Source organism: Canis lupus, chromosome 2 (assembly GCF_048164855.1).
Source record: "Canis lupus baileyi chromosome 2, mCanLup2.hap1, whole genome shotgun sequence".
In the NCBI taxonomy this organism is placed as follows: Eukaryota; Metazoa; Chordata; class Mammalia; order Carnivora; family Canidae; genus Canis; species Canis lupus.
In genome coordinates this window covers 25,964,446-25,982,114 of record NC_132839.1, presented here as the reverse complement: position 1 = coordinate 25,982,114, position 17,669 = coordinate 25,964,446, and the positions used below count along the sequence as shown (strand labels likewise).

The window sequence follows — 17,669 nt, the reverse complement described above, 5'->3', positions numbered from 1 at the left end:
ACCACAAACCTGAGAGCTAGGTAGGGCATACTGTCATAAACACATGGCTACTTATCACAGGTGGTTACCATGATTATAAGTAATGAAGACTCTAAGGACACCTGGTGGCTCAGTGGTTGAGCATCTGCCTTCAGCTCAGGACATGATCCCAGGGTCCTGGGATCAAGTTGCGCATGGGGCTCTCCACAGGGAGCCTGCTTCTCCCTCTGCCTACGTCTCTGCCTCTCTCTCTCTCTCTCTCTCTCTCTCTGTGTGTCTCTCATGAATAAATAAGTTAAATCTTTAAAAAATAAAAAAACTCTCAATGATCTTCATTCCTTTTACAGATTGTTAAAATGAGGCATAGAGAGATTTTGTACCTTGAAAACATACTATTTGTATCCGGTCTTCTAACTCTTAGTCCTCGGGCTCTTTTGACTTCATTTCACATTTATTTCAAAGTCAAAACAATAGCTACACCCACCACCAAATCTCCAAAAGATGCATCCTCTGACACACAAAGAAAATCTCCTTGGCTACATTTGTCCTGTGTTATAATGTGTGTTGAGTTCCTGTAACAAGCTTGGCACATTAGAGTACATTAACTTGAACTCAGTGGTGCTAGAGATTAAAATAGTCAAGAAATAAATGGAATAAATGTGTTAGCATAATTAATAATCACAGAGGTATGGGAACTGCCCCTGCCTAAAGACTTCTTCCCCACTAAAGGGCTCAGATTTGTCAGATTCCCTCTGTTTGTTATTTTTCCCAGACAGCATTTCCTTCCCCAAATAAAACATTCCTGGGACACATAGCACATTTTGTTTATCCAATGCTTTCATTTTGTGACCAGGGCCAGCAGGGCACTCTAAGGGTTTAGCATCCCAGTGATAGCAGAGATACTAAAAGGGGGCAAAGAGCACAGAAAGGGGAAAGGATTGCTGAACCAAATTTTCATTCTCTTGATTTTATGATTATAGAGCAGCCATTAAGACAAGATTAACTTATTAATTGATGTAACTTCTTTGTGTACTTGTGAGAGTTCAGCAGAGTCACAGCTGACTTAAGGACAAGACCCAAAGTTAGCACATAAGGCTAAAATCACACACAGCCAAAATCACCCTGGAAAATCTTAAATCATCCTTAAAACATAGTTTTACAACCCTGTTTAAAAACAATTCGTGTGCATGAATGTACAATAGATAGCATATAATAAAAACACAAATGCAAAATTTTAGAAATATCGTTTACACAAGAAATACATATATCAAAACACTAGAACCACACACAGCATGGTATGATGCTTATACTTTGAGGGTCATGTCAACTGAGGCTAGCTCCGAGTCTCATGTACCACTTTCTCTCATTCCCTGACTTAAGCTCACTAAGTGGAATAGCAAATTGACTTGCAATGTAATTTTTTTCTTTTGATTTTTAATTTTGGCATAATTTCAGACTTCAATGAAAAGTTGCAAGAATAGTGCAAAGAATTCCCCACTGTTAACATTTTAAACACTTTTGCATCATTCTTTTCTCTCTCATGTATTTTTGCAGTAGGTTTTAAAAACATTCTTCTCCCTCATTCATGCATGCATTATTAAATCTACATATTTTAAGTGTACAAATGATGTATCTTCACTCTACTTGTATCTCAGAGAAATTATGACAGCGATTTAATCAGTGTTGCTGGTGTGCATTAGGAGCTGATAAAAATGGATAAATCAGAGATGAGTGAAATAAAGATGCCCAAAATGTTGACCCGGCCAAGCAATATGAATCCTGGTAATAGTAAAGAATAGAAAGTGGATACTTCACTGTTGGTAAGAATGCTGAATTACGAAAATCATCACTAAACCAGAATAAAGTCCGTCTTTTTGTAATTTGCATCACTAATGAGCTATTATACTTTCGTGGGTTTTTTTTTTTAATATACAGATGCAAGTGACATGCTTGAGCTCATAAATAATTCAAAGATCCACTGTGAGTTCTCACCTCTGATTTCTATTGTTCCTCAGCAAAGGAGGATGGCTTTCTATTACTGTTGGAGCTGAAAGTATTGTCACCCTGCAATATTATTGTTATTAACATTATTGCAAGTGATTACTGTGATTACAAGTGATTATTCCTACAAGTAATTATTAAGACTCTGAATCTGGTCTTTAGACATCAAGACACAACTTGTGCATTTCAAAACATAACTCACTGCGTCTTAGTGTCTGTTGGCCCGTGAGACAGGTCATAACTGACTACCGGATGGAGCTGTCTTTGACTCTCTTTGTGTCTTGTACAAGCTTACCAGTTAAATTATACTTTCTAAAACAATTTGTTTCACATAATAAAAAAATGCTAAAACAGAGAAACTAATACCCAAAGAAGAGGGAACCACAATGAATAAGTCAAGTCAGTTGAAGTTTATTCCTCCTTTAGAGATAATACTTCGTCAGCTGGTTGCCTTATGGTTTTAATGATTTATGTGTAGTATGGTTTTTAAATCTGTGTACATGTAACTAATCTCCATGACTTCCTTTGTTTGTAGAACACTTTGTTTTATTTTAGTTAGCACATCTCACCTCTTCCCCCCCAAAACAATGAAAACCATGGAATGGCCATTGATTGTTCCGAAGCTTAGAGAGAAACCAGCCTTTCAGATGAGAGCCGAGGGAACACTGAGGAACACCAGCTGCTTGCTCTTATCTATTATGTAACATGGACTGCGGACATATAAGTAATGAAACTGCAGTAACACGAATAGAAGAAAACGCCTGCTGTGGATGTAGCACAGTGCTGGCCATTTTGGAAGGAGATTTACAGTGGTCTGAGAGCAGGGAGACAGAGGACCTACGTCTGGGTCCTAGATCAGCCATTCACTAATTGTGTGACCTTGGGCAAATACCCTACGGGAAAGATGAGATAATCCCACCTTCAATGGAGCACTTACTGGGGGCAAAAATTTATCAAAAGTCATGCCATTTAATGCACACAGTAGTCCCAGAGAATTATGTTATCAGCTGTATGCTATGCATGGGGAAACTGAGGCTCAGAGACGTCCAGTAACCAGTCAAGTTCAAAGATGGTAGAGGAGGGTGGGCTAATGTAATGGTTAAGACCATGAGTTCTGAGTCAATCAGGTGGAGGTTCAGATCCTCTATCCTGGCTCCATCATTTGTTGGCTATGGGTCCTCAGGAAAGTTATAACCTTTATTTTCCCAATTTCTAAATTGGGCATATAATTATACTCATAGGATCATTATGAGGTATAATTAAAATATGGCTGGCAGCTGCTTATATCAGTACTTGAACCCATAAAGTGTTTAATTCTTTAGTTATATTATTATCTATGACAGAACTGGAGCTTTTTAAACTCAAAAGCTCACAGGTAAAAATAATGGCACTTCTCTTTTCTTGAATCATAAGATTATTGTGGGGCTGGTGAAATAATGTGAGGAAAGTATCTTGCAAATGGATGTGTGTGCACATCTTTGTGATTGCTCTCTTTTTTTATGAGTCTGTTTTGGGTTTTCAAACATAAGCTTCTGAAGAGGAGGAGTCATGTTTTCAGTTTTTCTGGACCCTGTGTTGCTAATTCAGATCTCTGAAAACATAGAGTGCATGATGAGCCCTAATTCAGTAACTCTTATAGTTGTTTATCCACAATATTTTTCCTCAAATTAGAAGCTGCTTTTATTTCATATTTATTATTTTTAATGGAAAACTGTATAATCCTATTTGTCTTATATGGAAGAAGGGTATTATTGAGACCCAAGAATGTTATTAGAGTCCAGCAATCACACTTTTATGATATTATAAATCTCCCTCTTCCACATGTCTTAAATATTGTTCATAGCAGCAGAAATCATTTTAAAGGGGCATGTTACTATTTTTAATACCCACAGGTGTTTCATTCTTAAACTCCTTTCTTGCCCATATTAATTGCTACCCTTACCAGTCCTGAAATAAATGTCCTGAAATAAATGCATATTAATTTTTAGTGTTGTTTATTTTATTTCTGCAGGTGCGTATTAATTTTGAAGTCCAGTTAAGCCTGTCTAGACCTTAAATGCCACCAGATCTCTTAAACACACATTTAGTTTTTATTGTTTTTGTTACATTCTTTATGATCAGAATTAATGAATGTAGTTTTATAAAGCTTATTACTTACCCTGAAGACTGGATTTGAACGTGCTGTTCTGGTCTGCTGAGTAAATGGAGATTTAATTACAGATATTTAATTGCTTATTATGAACTTGATGGTCTGGAACTGAGTAAGCCCTTCTTCCCTGTTTTGCATCTTTAAATGCACTACACAACTCATCCTGTCTAGCTGCCATTCTATAGAACTTTATCAACTCATGAATCATCGTTACCTGGGATTTGATGTAAATGTATGCATGTTGGACAGTAATAGAAGGACAGTCTCTGGCTTTTTAAAAATACGTGAAGGAGGGGTATTTTATTTTAAACCCCAAAACAAGGTTAACCTTAAGGGAAATGAACTCATGAGTTAAAGAGGAAGATAATATTCATTTTGGAGAAAACATAACTGGAATTTTGAAATTAGAAAGCCCACTCAAAGACTCAAATGAAGTATGGAGTAAGATGAAATTCTAGTATCTAGCCATATTTATTTTCATAACAAGTCAAATACAAAATGGGATACAGTGGCATAGAGGGATTTTAGTGCCAGCAGAAAGTAGTAATGGATTGTAACAGTGATTGATTAAAGTTCAGTTAGTTCCCTTTCACATTATTATATTTTTTGGTGCAGTGTTATAGAAAAACTATATTTAATACAGATTTAATAAACTGAATTTTAGGCCAAAAATTTTTTGTACTTCAAACATATTTATCCTGCAGTATAAAAATAAATGTAAAATGTTATGTAATCTTATTGGTTGATCAGTGTTTTAATCAGAAGGCGTTTATGATTAAATTTTCACTTCCAATAAAAACAGGTATTTATATTTGGATCAAGAATCTGAATACTGTTTATGTTGACTTGAGAGCAGGAAGTTAAAATAAAAACTAGATTCAGCAAAACTGTCTCAATGAATATGACTCCTAGTGTGATGCCAAAATTATTATAAATTCACAAATATTTTTACTTTAAGTATTCTTTTATTTTCTTAAAGATTGCATTTATTTGAGAATAGGGGAAGGGGCAGAGGGAGAAGGAGAAACAGACTCCCCACTGAGCAGTGGGCTCAATCCCAGGACCCCCCCCCCCCAGGATGGAGCTCAGTCCCAGGACCCCAGGATCATGGCCTGAGCAGACACTTAACCAACTGAGCAGCCCAGGCTCCCCTTTAAGTATTCTTTTAGTGTTATGTAATGTTGTGGTCCTTTTTCACAGTCTGGGATCTGAACAGACCTTGTAGAACTCTCCTGTTAAACCTTGCCCTGGAATCTCCAAAAATACTAACTCATGTCTTATATAAAGACTCATCCTTAACTTGGTGCTGGTTCCAACTTCAGTTAAGTCAGTGAATCTATATGGTTGGTGAACTTCACCGTTTTCTTTAAAGATAGTTGTTTCAGAAAGAGCTACTGGGATTCCTGGGTGGTGCAGTGGTTTAGCGCCTGCCTTTGGCCCAGGGCGCCATCCTGGAGACCCGGGATCGAATCCCACGTCGGGCTCCCGGTGCGTGGAGCCTGCTTCTCCCTCTGCCTGTGTCTCTGCCTCTCTCTTTCTCTGTGTGACTATCATAAATAAAATCTTTTTTTTTTTTTTAAAGAGCTACTAAAGCAGAAGATCTCAGGTCAGACCCAGAAATCTCAATAGTCATGGAATTGTCCATGTTCATCACTAAGATCACTTTGTTTTTTAATTGAAATACAAAGGTACATTAGTTTCAGGTGTACAACATAGTGATTCGAGAAGTCTGTGCATTATGCTGTGTTCACTATTAGTACAGCTACTATCTGTCACCATAAAATGTACTTTAAGACCACTTTTAACACTGAAAAAAAACAGTGCCTCCTGTTAAGCCCTAAGTACCGATCCCACGGTGGAGCTTTCTGTTCCAGCGGTGGCCATTGAGGCTGTGTAACTTCTTTTCTCAGTGCCAGTGGTTTGAGATGATAATGGCCTATGACGGTGATGGTGCTCTATCTCAGGGTACACAACCACATTCTCAAGGTACCAGCTGGCTTCCTCCTGGGTGTTGGAACATGTTCTAGGGGCCAGTACTTCACAAATATGGGATTTCCATCCCACCTTGACCTTCCTGCTGAGTGCGTGGTTGGCCTTTTCTTATGAGGATTTTATTTCAGGACTCTCATTGCCCTTTCCAAGCACTTGTCCTTTGTCAAGATTATTCTATTTTACCCTGTTAGGTTTCACTGTGAATCTTTTGAATTTTTACGAGGATTCACTCAACAATCTTCAAAGATCTCTATCCAGCACCTATAAAACATCAGTTGTGTCTCCTTGGATTAGCCTCTACAAATGTTTTCACCAAAGCAATTGTTTTCATAGAATATATTGTATTTCATGAGCATTTCTATTTATGGAATTACAGTATGTTTTGGTTTTGGATAATGATCAAGTTTCAATTTAAAGTTACCGGAAGAATAGTAATTTAGTAATTTAGTAGAGTGATCTTCATTTTAAAAATTATTTTTTACCATTTAAAAAATTCTGTCTTATTGAAGAAAATTTTGTAAAATACTTTAGAAAAATAAGAAGACATATAAATACTCATGAAAATGCACTTTATTATATTTTGTGGAATATCTTCATCACTATTTCTTTTCTATCTCACTTGTTATGATGGTAACAAAATAATATAGAGTATTCACAAAATTTGATGCATTCACTTTTTTGACCTTCAAAAAAATAGACATATGTGATAATTGGGCATAAGCCCCATTAATGCTCCTTACAGATCTAATTTGGGCTGTAAAGAACTGCAGACATAAGGATGTAGAAGGAGGCTTTCTCAGTGTTGTGGGCTAGAGGGGATGCTTTGGAGGTGGGTGACTGCAGGGTGACTAAGTAAAAGATATAAACCCATCCCTTCCTGTTCTTCCCTAAAAGGTAGATGGCAAGTTGTCTGAATATAGTTTAGCTTTAGATATTTTAAGACATAAAATACTCATAACTGTTGAAAAAATATTCAACAGTATTTTCAGAGAGTAGGGAACCGAAGAATATCTCCAATTTAGTTTTTGACCCACCTGAATTTTAGGCCAAAGAGTATCGTGGCAATGACTTCAGCTTATTGTGGGAAGTCAGTAGCTGGAAGGGCCTGGGACATCTCAGTACAATGGGATTAAGGTGAGTCATCAGCAAATGTAAGCAAAGTCAGTGTTCAAAAGAGTACTTTTCATTAAACTAAAACAGGTTAAAATATACATGCTTTCTTTTTCTTGAATGATTGGTAAAGAATTACTTGGCAGATACTGCAGGAAGGGAACATCAAGCATTCCAATATCTCGGGATATTTTGAAAGATTAGTTGAGTCAGTTTGTTGGAGTTGTTGTAGGTGTCAGCAGGGGAAGGATGTCAACTTTTACCACCTCTGTTCTTCTTGGTGGGTATGTAATCATGGACTCAGAATAATGAGCGTGATTTTCACCTCCTATTTCCTGAACTCCTTGCACTTGGGCACAACTTTACTGATCACTCTTGGCTCCCTGACATTTCAAGTTTAACGCGTCAAAGCCATACCCATGGGGATGGAATCCTGCCATTTTTTAATAGTGGGGGCTCTAGTCATTGTTGAATCCATTGTCTCTCCTTTAGAGCTAAGACTCATAAAACTTGGGAGTAATAAGTATAATAATAACAGTGAACATTTTACAGGCACTGTGCTGAACAAATAATGTGAATTGTTTAACTTAATGACAATCCTTTGAGGTAGGGACTATAATTCCCACTTCATTGTGAGAAGATTGAGGACAGGCAGGTTAAGAATCCTGCCCTGAGTCACACAAATCCATGAGTGCAAAAGTAGAATTTGATCTCAGAAATACGTCTACAACAGCAAAAGCTTAACAACTGTATCATACTGCCTTTTTATTTTTAAAATCAAATTACTGGCAAAATGTTACATGGCAATTTGATAGAACTGCAACCCAAATTTTCTCCTTCCCAGGCTTCTGCTAATGATTAATGATTATGATTAATGATTTGATTGAGCAATAGTAACAACTGCTGACTTTAAATATATTTATACACATGCGCACAGATACACACGTAATGCACACACGCACACACACATGCACACCACACATAATCAGTAGTTCTTGCCTCATTGTCCTGCCCCTTTCTCATTTTGTGTATGCCTCTTTCTTTACCTGGCCTTATTGAGATAGGATTGCCTAATGTTTGTGCATTTAGGGTGTACAACATGGTGACCTGGTATATGTATGCATTGTGAAATATCTACCACAATCAGGTTAATTGACACATCCTTCACATCAGAGTTAGCCGTGTGTGTGTGTGTGTGTGTGTGTGTGTCTGCGTGTGGTGAGAACACTTAAGATTGATACTCTCTTAGGAAATTTCAGGCATATAATGCAATATTATTAATTATAGCCATCATGCTGTACATAAATCCTGTTTTATTCTTAAAGACCTTGGCCAGGAGTTTAATTTACTTACCCTGAAGAATTTTGTACAACTTTGTTACCTAAGTGACTGTTTGCAAATTCGAAGCATTTTGCTGTCTGTCCCAGCCTCAATTCCCACATGTCAATTCTTTGTCCAGTTTTTCCCCTTTAAACAAAAGACTATTTTTCTCCTGTATACTCCCCTGTTGAACAGTTATTTTTCTCCAGCCCAAACACAAATTCCATACTCTTCCAAGTATTTCTGGAAATTGGCTATATTTTTGTCTCATGAATTTATCATACAGAAAGGTGTGTAAACATAAGCTCCTTTACAGATTAATTACCATACCAGTGAAGCCTCTTGGGTCAAGAAATCAAACATTGCCAGCACTTAAAAGCTTTTGGAGGGACTCTCCTTTATTACAAGCTCCTACCTCCCAAAAGCTAACTTCTGTATCAATGTTGTGTTAATGATACCCTGCATTTATTTTTTCATACATAGTTTCCCAGGGATCCCTGGGTGGCTCAGCGGTTTAGCGCCTGCCTTCCGCCCAGGGTGTGATCCTGGAGTCCTGGGATAGAGTCCCAAATCAGGCTCTAGGGAGCCTGCTTCTCCCTCTGCCTGTATCTCTGTCTCTGTCTCTCATAAGTAAATAATAATAATAATAATAATAATAATAATAATAATAATAATAAATATATAGTTTTCCCATCTGTGGATACATACATTGAGTTTAACTTGGCCAATATGATCCTTATTATCTTTTCCTCTTCTTGTCATCTCCCCTACAGTGTCTTATCATACTTTCTTCCTCTCCTCTCTTTCACATTTCTGGTTCAGAAATTCTGTTAATCTTCGCATGGTGCATATTTATTCATCCATGTCATTGACGTCTGTCGTCATGTAAATGTAGCAACGTACATTCAATTCTTGTGAATTCTCTGATTGCTCTTTTATTTATTGCTCCACTACGTCATTACATGCCATTATTCCCTAACAACCTGAAAAGAAAACAGAAACCCAGGAACATGTCAGGAAAGGAGAAATGGCAAGGTACGGCATTTACTACTTCTTATCTTCAGAGACAATGGCTTGTGTGTGGATTCTACATTCGGGGAGCCCAGATCTATAATCTCCAAAAGCCTACACATCTGCTTCTCGGAGTCCTTCAGGAACCAGCTGAATCAGTGCTTGTGCTAACACCCCACCTCATGAAAAATCCTAATGGAAAATGGAAAGTGTAATACATAAAACAAAATCTAAGGACTATTTGTGCTTATTAGAAAAGGCCTATGATCTTGTCTAGCCAAAAACATTTCAACATTGGTCCATTAAAGAAAATGACTCTGCCGCCATCCCAAATCGTGTTCTGAAGACCATTTAATGATCTGGGGAAAATGCTCATGTTACGGTTAAGTGAAAAAGCAGGTTCCCAAACTCTGTACGAAGCATAATCCCAATTTGGTGAAAGAAATGCACAGAGAAGAAATGGTGGAGAAAAAATACTCTGAAGCATTACAGGGTTTATGTCTGCCTTTTGGTGGGATTAGGAGTTATTTTTAATTTGTTCTATACATCTTTCTGTATGTACAGGCTTTTCTATAACAAGCGTGCTACTTCCATAACTGAGAAAAAAAGCTATGTTAAAAAAAAGGAAATTAATGACCTCGTTGGGTAGCTTCTTGCCTACTCTTTGACAAAAATGGCCTGGAGAAGGTTGCACGTGCCTTGTTGTTTGTCTCAGTCAGAGCCCTGCTTAGCTATCAATGGGGACTATAGCTCAATCTGGAGGGGATTTTTGGTTTGATTGCAGACGTCTGGGTTGGCACTGCTTGTCCTTTCCATTCCCATTCCCCAGTTGCTTCTGCCTGGACACTTGTGAGCACTGCTCACCTCCTCGACTTCACTTCATGTTCCCATAGTGTTCTGGATGACTTGGGAGCCGTGTTTCCCTGATGAGTAAGGAGGTCTGGACAAGAAAAGCCCTGCCTAATTCTTATTATCCTTGCCCCACCAGACCCGTGTCCTCATGACTCAGGGACATGTGAAGCACCAGGGCGCGTAGCGTGTCACTGAATGAGGACATCCCCTGGGTGGGTTCCTTTCTTCCCCCTCTGAGCTTGAGACTCCTCCATTGCCAGGGACTGCAAAGCGATGGCCACCACCAGGAAGCACACAGGCCCACGAGGTCTCTGTGAAAGTGGGAGCTTGGGTTAGGAAGTTAATTGCAGTTTTCATCAGGATAAAGATATCCAGATGTGAGAGAGAATTAAGTTCCTTCCCACGCCATGGAACAGATGACTGAACAAAAAGAAACATTTATTCTGTGAAGGAACAAAATGAATACACCTGCACTATCTTTTCTCTATTCTCATGTTCCTTAAATTAAATTAAACCACCAAACAGGTCCTACTGGCTAAAGGAACAAATGCAATTTCATACCAAGAATATTTGATGTAAATTTCTCTTTTTAAAAAAAGATTTTATTTATTTATTCTTGAGAGACACACAGAGAGAGGCAGAGACATAGTCAGAGGGAGAAGCAGCCTCCATGCAAGGAATCCAATGTGGGATTCGATCCCAAGACCCCGAGATCATGACCTGAGCCAAAGACAGACACTCAACCACTGAGCCACCTCCTGCCCCTGATGTAAATTTCTTAATGGAGAAAGAATAAATAGAAATTTACATCATATATATGGATGCTGTAACCCCCGTAAGAGATTTACACAAAACTACTTATTTCCAGACCTACCATGTAGGTATGCTGAATCCATTCTGTACATTTTATCTAGAGAAGATTTTTTAAATGTTTTATGTGAGAGTAATTTTCAGATGTGGCTTATGTCTCATTACTTTATAATAATATCTTATAAAATTTTTGACTGAATCACAGAATTTTAAAGTTGGATCTCAAAGAATGAGATCATGTGGTTAATTTTTTTAATATGGAAAAAATATTGAGGTCCAGAAATATACATATATAATGTGTATGTGTATGTGAACTGAAAGCTCAGTTGAAGTTAGTGGATTTTTCTTTACTTTTAAAAATATCCTACAAGTCTAATACTTTAATATATTCATATTTGCTATTAACTAGTTGATAGTTTTAATGAGGATGAAAAAATAATATTAAGCCAGAGAAGTAAAAGGGACTTCAAAGAACAATTATTTGCCATGAAAGTGGAAACCATGGATTGGCATATGAAGGAAATAACATGTTTTTATTGCTACTGGTTACACAGTATATTTTTAGCAGTGTTCTCATCCCTGATGACAGAAATCACCATCACACGCTAAATAACTAAAAGCATGGATTGTGGGTAAGAAAAAAGAGAGATGGATGAAGTTTGGGCCAAGTCTACAGTGAAGAGGTTTAAATATCTCATAAAATATCAGACCAAATTGGTCTTTCAGAATTCAGGGCAGTTCACTTTTGGCAAAATTCAGCTTCCTGTTCACAAGAGCAATGCCTTCAGATTATTTTTTGAACATCAAACAGGCTTTTTTCAGGACTTCATTTTGATGAGCTCTGATGGGTAATCAGAAATACATGGATTAAGTCTGCTTTCAAATAAACATGGGTTTAGCAATTAAAGAGAAGAAAGCTTGGCTCAGTGTGCTCTGAGTCCGGCCAAACTCTAAACATGGGACAAGGCAGTTGAGAGTGTTGGATGAGAACATGCAGTTGAACGAGGCCTCCCAACATTATGATAATAAGCTTTGCTCAGCAACTTCCTGAGGGATGAGAAAACCTTAGTACCAGGATATCAGAGACTGTTCATTGGCTCCAGTCAATGCCTACGTGGTAGAGATTCAGGAAACAGAGACTGTGCCAGTAGCTGTCTGCATTTAGATGGATTCCCACAAATCCCATTAACTTTTTCCTTCACACCACAGTAGAGTGTGGTGGGCAAGGGCACAGTCTCAGGATTTGCACCCCAGCTCAGGCACTTCCTACTGGTGTGTTACTTAGCCTCTCTCCATTTGCTGACCTGGAAGCAATGATATTATCTATCATAGGGTGGCTGTGATCATTTCATAAAGTAATAAGCAAAATGTCCAATAAATGTTAGTTATTATCAATATCTATTTAAATTCTGGAGATATGACTGAAATTGTTCACAAATTGTGCCTGAGAAGTGTGTCTAGTAAGAATAGACAGTGCTGTTAACTCTTTAATTATGTGATATTTCCGGAGAGAGCTGGATTAAAAAGTGTTAGCACCTTTACGGGCCATATTTGATGAGAGACAGATATGAGGAGGCTGCTCTTGTCAGCACTCTGTGGTATGGATTTATAGTCTTTGGGAAGAAATCAAACTAAATAGGTTGTGCATTTTCAGCAAAAATATTGATAAAGTAATAAGAATTTAATAGAAGAATGATATTGGATTTTTCTTAAAGGCTGGTCTATGCTAGTAAAGTAGATGCTTAATACACATTTATATAAGCATTTTCCAAAGTTTTCCTATGGATCACTAATGCTATGAGATGCACCTTAAAAAGGTTCTGGGGTACCTGGGTGGCTCAGTGGTTGAACGTCCGCCTTTGGCTCAAGTTGTGATCCTGGGGTCCTAGGATGGAGCTCCGCATCAGACTCCCTGCTGGGAGCCTGCTTCTCCCTCTGCCTGTGTCTCTGCCTCTCTCTCTGTGTGTCTCTGATGAATAAATAAAGAAAATCTTTTTCTAAAAAAAGGGTTCTGTGGTCTGATATATTTGGGAAATGGAAACTTCCATTATGCCCCCATTATCCCACCTTAGAAATTCATAGTATGTCTTAGCTTATGAAATGCTCTGATGAGTACTGCTGTAAAGAAACCTGTATAACTTTTGCCCAATGTTTCTCAAAGTTGTCTGACTACAGATCTCAGGGGAGTTTTCCATGAAATGCACTTTGAACATGCTAACATATATCATCTAAGGAAAGAACCATGGTTTCATTGCACAAAGCCTAACATTCTAGAAGCTTGGAATTCTGAAAATAATGACATGAGGGAAATGGGGGCATGAAACAGAAGAGGGAAAGAAAATGGAGAGCTGACCTGAGAGTTAACAAGACAAGAATGTCAGAATTTACTTAGCCATGGGTGTCCTGGCTTGGGCTCCTCTCTGATCAAACATCTTTTCTTCTAGGAGGATACCCTTAGCCATCCTTTCTAAAAACAAATATCTTCCACCTTTGCCAAATCACTTTCTGTTCCTTCTCTCGCTGTACTTTCTTCCTAGACCTCCTTACTCTCTGAGAGAACATTTGTGTGTTTGCTTGTTACCTTGAGGGCAGGGACTTTGCCTTCATCTCTCTATCCCCAGGAAAGAGAACAGTAGGTTCTGGTAGGAAGCAGATACCCAATACATATTTGTTAAAAGAATGAATATATGATAATGGTGTGATTCATTGAGACGCCCACTAGTAGAAGAGGAATAAATTTTTAGGAGGAAATTAGACAAGATTAGTGTTTAACATGATGAGCTTGAGAGGAATCATCAGATGCAAATATTTTGTAGGAGCAATGGGAGTGAGACCTTCCTATTTGAGCTATGCAGCGGGAAGGATGCCAAGCACATCATCACAATAATGACAACAACAACAACCACATCTAATACCTACTGAGTGTTTCCTATTTGCCAGAAACCATTGTAAACACATTCCATGTGTGAATTCACTTAACATTCACGATAACCCTTGGAGGTAGGTGCTATCATTATTGTCATTTTACAGCCGAGCAAATCATAGCTTGGAATGGTTTAGGAAACCCTTTCAAGGTCACACAGCTAAGAAGTGATTGCTATTTCTTTAGAAACAGTGTTATTTAAGAATTGGACAGCAAAAGAGGAACTGGTAAAGAACACCAGGAGAAGGAGGCCAGAGACATTAATGGATAGGAGAGTCTAAGAAGAAGGAAAAGTTGACATTAGCAAATGCTGCCAGGTGGAATTTGAAAGTTTTATTTCTTTTTTTCAGAGCTTTTTCAGTGGCGTCGTATGGACAGGTGGCAACACCTTAAGGAGTGACTGGCCAGTGAGTAAGTTGGTCTTTAGACTATTCTTTTGAGAAGCTTGCCCATAAGAGGTAGGAGAAAGATGAGGCAAATAACTAGAAGCTGACACGGAGTAGGGAGAGTGTTTGAAAAATCTGTAATGCAGTGGGGAGTCTGCTTATGGGAAGAGAACGGTGAAGAGGGAAAGGATGAAATTACAGTAGAGGGCCAAGCCCCGGTTTTGAGAAAGCTGCAAAGAGATGAACAAAGAACACAGATGCAGAGAGATGACAGCCAGGGGCTGGACTGCAGGCTGCTGCACTCAAGGTAATTCAGACGACACATGTCTCGTAGACTCCATCCAAACGTGTGTGTTTGTGTGTATGTGTATTTACTCAATAATACTTAGCATTCTGTGTGTAGAAATGAAAAGGTCAATAATGACATTGAAACAAAGCAGAAAGTAGGAGCGTCAGAAGGACCACTTCTGGGTGAAGTGATGTTATGAGGTCTCCGAGAGTAGAGAAGGAGACAAAGCTGTGAGGACAGTTGTGGTCAAGGAAAAGGGAGAGGAGGAGGCTTTGAGGGCCTCAGTGGGAAGAGCAATTACATAGGAATCAGGAGGGTGAGACTGCTAGGGCCTCAGGCGTGCTCATGCATCTCCAGATGGAGGAATCCTGAGTGATGAGGGAGCCTGGGAAGTGTTCATGATAGTGGGAAGCTGGAGTGGAATAGAGGTGAAGATTGTTGGTTAGAGGAAGTGAGAAGCTCTGTGGGTGGGTTGATGGAGGTGCTCCCTACCCAACCGTGATTGTGGATCATCTGTGGATTGTCCCAGATGACAGTAGGACTTGGAGTGGTGAAGAGAGCTGTGACCTGGGGACAGTCTATTCCATGGCTGGGGTTGTGAGCCTGGGAGCTGTGCAGATGACAGCCACAAGATGGATGGACTAGCTGGATGACACAAACTGTAAGGAAGAGAGGTCACTCTACGAAGGTGACAGGTTAATGATCTATTGCCCCATCCTAGCTCTTGTTTAGAGTGAACTCTGATCTCTCTTGATTCTACTAGTTTAGGACACTCTAGATAAGCCTGTCAGAACCAGTCTTCTACTGATGTTCTGTCCCCACTCGCCATACACCCCCAACCTCCCACCAAGGGTCACTTTCTTTGAGAAGGGTAATGAATACAGGTTACCCAGCACAAGTGTCCCTGAACAAGACTAACATTTGAGGCTATTATCAGCTATGAACAAAGGGGATGTTCAGCTTGTCCACTTGGTTAGGCAGCAGGCACCTAAGAGATGAGAAAATGAGTGACATTTGCCAGAGAGACATCAACAAGGAAGTCAGGTACAGAACATTCATTTCTGGCCTGGTCCAGTTATGCAGTGTCTCAATATGAATTCTGACCCTTCAACATGCTGACAGGGAGCCCTGAGGGTCAGAGAGATGCCCAGGGAAAGTCAAGGGCACTTGACAAGTAGGTGACACATTGTGCCATGACCATGTGTGGTGACCCCTGAGCTATTCACTGTATTGTCTAAGCCTGAGATGGTTGCTCAGAGTCTCCTAGTTGCAGGACAAAGCAAGACCTATTTTCCTTATAAATATAACACTCATCTTGCTTCTATCCTTTCTCACACCTACGTCTAGGCTTCTAAGGATGGAACTAAAGCATGTCTCTGCAGATGAGGTAGCAACAGATAAGGAGGATCAGAGCAATCTGTAAGGTCCTATTTCTTGTGTGTTTGTTTGATAAGATATATGAGGCTCTAGGCCAGTCTCAGTTCTCTCACCACTACTTTCTGTGCACAGAGATTTCTGAACTTGTGTCTGGGGGGCCTCTTTCCAGGCCCTTTGACAATGGCATTTGCAGTAAGCCGAGCAGCAGCATGTCAGTTTAGAACTCCCCCAGGTCTCTGGTGAACAAATCGTCCTCCTCCATTGGTCCCAGCTCCCAGACAGAAGAGGGGAGCACCAACCCCAGCGCTAGTGTTGGCACAAGTGCTGTGGTGAGATGAAGCCTAATTGTAATGGATTTAAGAAACACAAAGATACTAACAGAGGCTCATGGAAAATAGTCTGCCCAAAGACAGCAGAGAAAACCTCAGCTCTCCAAATGCTTCATCATTATCCCTGTTATTTTAGTGGGTTATCACAAATTAGGGGTAGGTAAACTGAGAGGTGGCAAAGCAAATATGTAACTTCCAAGTGCCTAATTTTATTGGGTGGCAAAATGTGCTGGACGGAGAAAAGTGCCTTGGGTGGTTTGAATGCTGTCGACGCGTACTGTGCATAGTTTGGTTCAAGTTTTATCCCAGTTATGCAAACTGATAGTTTATGGGGGGACAACTGTAGATACCCACTACTTAAGCATTTCTTGCTCTTTTGACTCTCGGAGATTCATCAGTTGATTTTGATTGGGGTCTCCTTTATCATCTTGGCTTACAAAATGCTCACATTTTAAAGAGCACCTTCTCTCTAACAGATGGAGTCATGTTCCCACAGGTCCCTCCATTGTAGACAAAACAGTTCCAATTTCAATTCTCAAGCCAGAAGAGGACATAGTCATTGCTCTTACTGTGAAGGAATGGGAAGGAGAAATCACAGGCTGAGTAGAGTTGGGCCTGGTGGAAGGGGGGACTGGCTTCAGTCTCTTCTTTGACTCCTCCTAATCCTGCTACAATTCACTTGATGTTTGTTCAGAAGGCTTCGTATTTTGTTCCTATATGCATCCAGTCACAATGAAGACATTTTTCTCTTTCATATAATGTGGAACATTAAAAAATAATAGTCTGGTGATGCACTGGGGAGGTTTGCTTTTCCTAGTGTGTGGTTCTTGGCCCAAAGTGTATGATGGTTGGAAAAAAATCAACACAAGGCTGCTCTGTATAATATTATGTCTCTGGTAGAGAGTGGTTGGAGGGTTTTATGGAGCACAGATTCTAAAGGTAAAAACCTTTAACAAGTCACAACTCAGAGACTGATGAAACCTTACATTCAAACCTTAGATAAATAAACTGAAAAATCTCCAAAGGGGAGCAGCCGCCAAGTGTTCACATTTGATTTGGATATTGCATTTAAATATTTTCCGAGTTTAATATTTCCCCCTTTCTCTTTTTGTAAGGAATCAATCAAACAAACAAACATGCA

The 17,669-nt window shown here is 39.2% G+C and overlaps 1 long non-coding RNA gene across 1 annotated transcript; it reads right to left on the bottom strand.

Moving 5' to 3' along the window:
* Nucleotides 1–8,760: 8,760 nt before the first annotated feature.
* On the bottom strand, nt 8,761–13,462 carry LOC140609937 (uncharacterized). Its single transcript, XR_012011692.1, has 3 exons — nt 13,292–13,462; nt 13,054–13,193; nt 8,761–9,534 (listed from the first exon to the last, which is right to left on the bottom strand). It is a non-coding gene; the product is annotated as an uncharacterized lncRNA (long non-coding RNA).
* Nucleotides 13,463–17,669: the final 4,207 nt, after the last annotated feature.